The sequence below is a fragment of the Chiloscyllium plagiosum genome, chromosome 9 (genome assembly GCF_004010195.1).
Source record: "Chiloscyllium plagiosum isolate BGI_BamShark_2017 chromosome 9, ASM401019v2, whole genome shotgun sequence".
Taxonomy (NCBI): Eukaryota; Metazoa; Chordata; class Chondrichthyes; order Orectolobiformes; family Hemiscylliidae; genus Chiloscyllium; species Chiloscyllium plagiosum.
Genome location: NC_057718.1, coordinates 26031640 through 26037424, shown reverse-complemented (window position 1 = coordinate 26037424; position 5785 = coordinate 26031640). Strand labels below are relative to the sequence as shown.

The window sequence follows — 5785 nt, the reverse complement described above, 5'->3', positions numbered from 1 at the left end:
TCCCATTTTCCAGTCGTCCCTTTACCTGTGAACATCTGCCTCCAACAATCAGCTTAAAGTTCTTGCCTAATACCGTCAAAATTGGCCTTTCTCCAATTTAGAACTTCAACTTTTAGATCTGGTCTTCTCACTGTACTACTTTTAAAAGACTCCCAATTTCCAAATATAGACTTATCTGCAAGGAGCTGCTCCCAATCTATGTTTGCCAGTTTCTGTCTAATTTTGTTAAAATTTGCCTTCCCTCAGTTTACACTTAGCTTCTGCAATATTCTACCTCTTCACATGATGGCTTTGAAATATTGATGACTTACAGAGGAATGGTCATTATTCCCAAAATGCTCACTCACTGAAACTTCAGCACTTTACCAGCTTCACTCCCTTGGATTACATCCAGCAGTACCTCATCACTAATAGAACTATCTGCGCACTGGCACAACTAACTCTCCTGGATGCACTTGAAAAATGTCATTTTGTGTAATCCTTTCACACTTAAGTTGATCCAAGTTAATGTTTAGTAAGTTAAGACTCCTACACCTATAACACTGTTTCTCCCACACCTTTCTATGATTTAATTATCAGCTCCTCTCTTTCCCTCCAACTATTGAGAGGCCTGTTGTATTATCCCAGCAAGGTAATCAACCCTTTTTTTATTTGTACGCTCTATGTACACGGCCTCATTTGAAGAAACTTCTCCAGCGTCCTCCCTTTTAACTGCAGTTTCCTTTACCAATAATGCAATGCCTCCTCCTCTCTGACTTCACCCCCTATCCCCCTGAAACATCTATATCTTGGAATGCTGAGTTGTCAGTCCTGTCCTTCCTTCAAGCATGTCTCAGCAATTACAACGATATCATTTTCCACGTGCTGATCAAAGCTCTAAGTTCATCAGCCTTACCGGTCAAGCTCCTTGCATTAAAATAGATACAACTTAGCTTTCCCAAACTCCCTGTGCCTTATCCTGCTGATATTTTCTCCACCTACTGGAATGACCTGATTTTCCTCCTCTGTTTGATGGTATCTTGTCCCTGAGTTTACATCTGCTCTGTGCGCCACCCCTTGCGAAATCAAATTAAACCTCCCTAGCAGCACTAAAAAAACCTCCCAGCAAAGATATGAAACCTATTCCGCTTCAGGTGCAACCCAGTTTCTAAAGATTCCCCCATAATCTGTCACAGTGATCCAGAAAATTTTTTATTTCAAGTCTTCCCCCCTTTTCCTGGAACACGTTGGTCCTACTTGAATATCATAGCTATCTCTTATTTAAAGAAACTGCACACATGAACCTGCATCCTACCTCTCCTGCACATATATCGGAACTGGAAAACTATTATTCATTAAGTTCATTGCTTTGTTGACGATGAAAACACATCGAAAGCTTTAGCAGCTCGGACAACTATATCCTCAGCCAACAAGGAATGTGGATTTGTGCTTTCAGAGACGGATAGGGATTTTCTGCTCAGGTTCATCCAATTTGCAAACATAAGCTGAGCATTCTGGAGGGAGAAAGCTCGGCAGGAATCCACTATACATAATATTGCCACATTTATGAGAGCTGCAAAAAGAGGGGCAAGCAGCATAAGTTTAAATATAAAGCTCCTTTCCATTTTAGATGTCTCTCTTCCCCCACTTCCCTTCCCCCAACCCCAATCATATATTGTTTTTCCTTGCTTTATTTCTCTTTAAGTCTGATCTGATTCAATTCACCTTTCTCCATTTATCCTCTATTTCTTTCTTTTTGGCTAAAGGAGGGGGAGAGAAAGACAGAGAGAGAGGGAGAGATAGAGAGACTGTTGATCTTGTTGGTTACTAAGACTCTAGATTCCCTGTTGCAACAGTTCAGCTACCTGTCACGCAAGAATTATTTGAGTTGCAAGCTGAGTTAAAAAGCCTAACTCAACGACATGTTTGCCCTCTCCAGCACAATCTGGGCCATTGCAGATCAACAGTTTAGAACCAGAAACAGAAATGGGAAAAGGAGTGGACACGGGAGGAAGCAATATACCAGAAATGGTTAGAAATGAAAATGAAGCATATTTAAATTGATTAAGGAGGGCATAAAGATGATTAAATGAGCGAAGCAAGAATATTGTAAGACAAATTGAGAGCAATTAAAGAAACAAAAGATCGATAAATGGAACAGAGACAATCTGGGTATAAGTTAAGGCGCAAGAAAGAATGAGATGTGAGAATGGTTCTAGCAGTCCAGTAATCTGATGGAAGATACAGGCAGATCCAAGACTTGAGAAAACCCTGTGAGTGAACCAATGCAAAGTTTATTTGCAGAACGGTGAAAAACCAATTACTGTACCAATAACATGGTGCCCCATTTTCAGTTGGGGCACAGCTGTTATATTTATCAAATTAATCAGTGTCTAATTCAGCTCTAATCAAGATGTTGATACAGCACCTTTGGTAAGGAGGATTCGAAGTTCATAACAGATTAGATACATGCGATGGTTTTTGTCCAAAATATGTTGTCCAAAGATAAACGTGCAACAGTTCTAATATAGAAAATGGATGTTCTGGTAATTATTTTCATTATCTCATTAAGGTACTATTCTCTGCAATAAATTGGTATTAAGTGCTATTATGCTGACAATCCTAGGTTTAGAGGTTTCTATTTTATTTAGCATATATCAATTATTTGATGGTGTACATGGAAGAATATCAATTAAGATTTCAACCCTGAAATGTATACCTTCTGACTACACCAATGTGAGAAACATAAGCTCACTCACTTTAATAATTTCAGTCCGAGACTAATTTCTGAATCAGCCATTTATTTGTACACCTATAGATGGGTGCTTTGTCTAATGACCTGGTAAGGTAATGACAAAATGTACACTATATCCAAAAAACCCTCGCAATTTATACCATATGTTTTCCTTATTCCATTGTCTGTTCCCTGCTTTGCTTACGTCACTCATTTCCTTAAGACTTATCCCACAACTTCTGTTTATCCTGTCTTGGCCGTGACAAACTCTTATCTCTGACTCCCATAAGGGTGTTTGACGTCAGTCTACCGTAGGTTATTGATTAGGCATATCTTTTCTTCTATCAGCATCTATTTCCATCCAGAGGCCACTTTGACCTCTTTGATTAGGGTTTGTTCCTGTGTCCCCGTGTAAGGGGGAAACAGATGCTTTCCTGTTTGCCCATATATCCACCATTGTTCTGTATTCATGTCTCATGCTTTCTTTTTGCTGAATATGTATTTTCTCATTCCTATTCTGTATCAGAATTTATACTTGCAGAAATAACATTAATTCATTTATATCCCACAACCAAGTTATTGTCTAGAATGATTCTTACTTTATCATAGTACTGGAGATATCAAGTCACCTGAAACTGACACAGACTGATGGATTGGTGCATCCAGTAACAACAATTGTCAACAGTGATTGCAAACTAGTTTCCATTTACTTCTGGTTACAAAGTAGAAAATAAACTCAGCCTCTTCAGAAACACCTTGCGTAGTGATATCTCTCCATTTTGAAATAAAAAGGTTTTTATTTTAGTTTTAAATTATTGTAAGGTGCTGACTCTCCATCATTTGCCAGTAAATCTGTGCCTAATTCCAACCCTTGGTTTTAGATTTCCACCTGGAAAAAGAAAGTGTTCCACCATTCCTATGCACCTCTTTGAATCAATGCACAATTAAAAACACTGCACTAACATTCCTTATGGCAAATATACAGATTCTTGCTTGATACAAAGAGTTTGGTTTTACTATCAGCATCAGGGAAACAAATTTCAAGGTGCAGGTAGTTGCCATGCAGTCATCCACAAGCATCAAAAATGCAATGCTGGAATTGGTGATAGCTTCATACATCTAGGCTCCCCTATCACTTACAATCGGTCACTTAGTGCAGACATTAAGGCACATTGAAAATGTTGCAGCCGGTATATTGGAAAAAGTGAGGACTGCAGATGCTGGAGATCAGAGTCGAAATGTGTGGTGTTGGAAAAACACAGCCGGTCAGGCAGCACCCGAGGAGCAGGAGAGTCTGATGAAGCAGTTACGCTTGAAATATCGCCTCTCCTGCTTCTCGAATGCTGCCTGACCACCTGTGCTTTTCCAGCACCTTACTTTTCGATGATGACTGCAGCAATTATATCCAAAGTGAAAGAGAGTGTAACAATTTCAAACTGATTGAGAACACTAACCTACAAGTCTAAAAAGTCTGCAGTCTCAGAACGCTCCTCAATTGCGGTGGGAACCTGGACTAGGCCAGAGAAAATGCTGTACAGTTCCCAGCTTTGCGTCTCTTGACGGACAAGGTCACCAACTCAGAGGTGCAATCTAATTCCATAAATATATACTCATTGCTAATCAAATGACAACTGGATAATGGCCATATACAAAAGACCTTCTGTAGAGTGAATTAGTCATAGGTCATGACCTGGAAATGTGTTGCTGGAAAAGCGCAGCAGGTCAGGCAGCATCTAGGGAACAGGAGAATCGACGTTTCGGGCATTAGCCCTTCTTCCTGAAGAAGGGCTAATGCCCGAAACGTCGATTCTCCTGTTCCCTAGATGCTGCCTGACCTGCTGCGCTTTTTCAGCAACACATTTCCATCTCTGATCTCCAGCATCTGCAGACCTCACTTTCTCCTCATAGGTCATGACCTGCTGAGCATCTATATCTCCATTACATGGTCACCTGCAAGTGAGGTATGAAGATAGCAAATATTGATGCTGACAACTGTGACATAATCACTGATGGCCATAATAGTTGGAGGCTTGCTGTTTGGAAAGGCATGGGATGAGCCAATCAGAAATGAAAAACGCAACTGGTCAGTTTGAGCTCCTGATGTTTAATACAGAGTTGACCATCATGTCCCAACTGTAATCTTATGAAATGGAAGGCTGCCCTTACAACTGATAACAAAAAATTTACACGTTAGTGTCCGACTACATTTCAGAAATGTCTTGACATCCCAACTGAAAAGAGGACCCTTATTGTAGAAATGTAATAATCAATTTCTCTCTGTGGCATTTATTTGGCTTCCTGTTGGCTATTAATAAGCACACTATTTCATAGAATCAAGAAATGGTTACAGCACAGAAAGATGCCGTTCAGCCCACGATGGCCACACTGGTCCCTTGCTGAAATAGCTCACCATAGAATCATAGATAATTGTGTTTTTTTTTAATTTGGTATGACACATTTATCCATTAAACCAATTAAAATTACCATGTTGCTAATGCAGTGGGAGTGCTAATTGCATTGATACCAATATGCAATGAGAAAGGAAGGTGAATTTCTGTACACGTTAACTTTGCAGCAGATACAACCCGTTAAAGAAACCATTTATGAGTTCAATTGCATCACCTAATCTGTGAAGACGAAAACTGAGTTACCATAACACCCCTACAAAATTGCTGAGAGTTTCTAGTAGTTGCAGGCAATAACAATTTTAGTCTACTTGACAAAGTTAAATGAAAACTCATTAGAAAGAGTAAATGACCTTTTAGCTTCTCTGTAATTGCAGCTCAGTCACCCCTGACAGACTCCCAGGCACTCTCACGCAGCCCAGCCTGTGCTGCAAGGGCTTCGAAAAGAATTGGATTTTATCTGGTTTGTTCCACACACAGGCATCATTTGGGTAACTTTTTACTCTAACATTTGAATTATACCACACTGCATTTTGAACACAAAAGCACAATTTATGTGTTCACAAGTGCATCATGGATAATCCCTATTTAACTTTTGACGGCTTGTCAGTAACAGGAATGCATACTTCTGTGGGCCAGTTATACTATACTGCAGAATTTTCATTGA

At 39.7% G+C, this 5785-nt stretch overlaps 1 protein-coding gene across 2 annotated transcripts in view; it reads right to left on the bottom strand.

Moving 5' to 3' along the window:
- LOC122552709 (ALK tyrosine kinase receptor-like) overlaps positions 1-5785 on the bottom strand; it is a 1052914-nt gene that overhangs the window by 544439 nt on the left and 502690 nt on the right. The window lies entirely within an intron of this gene.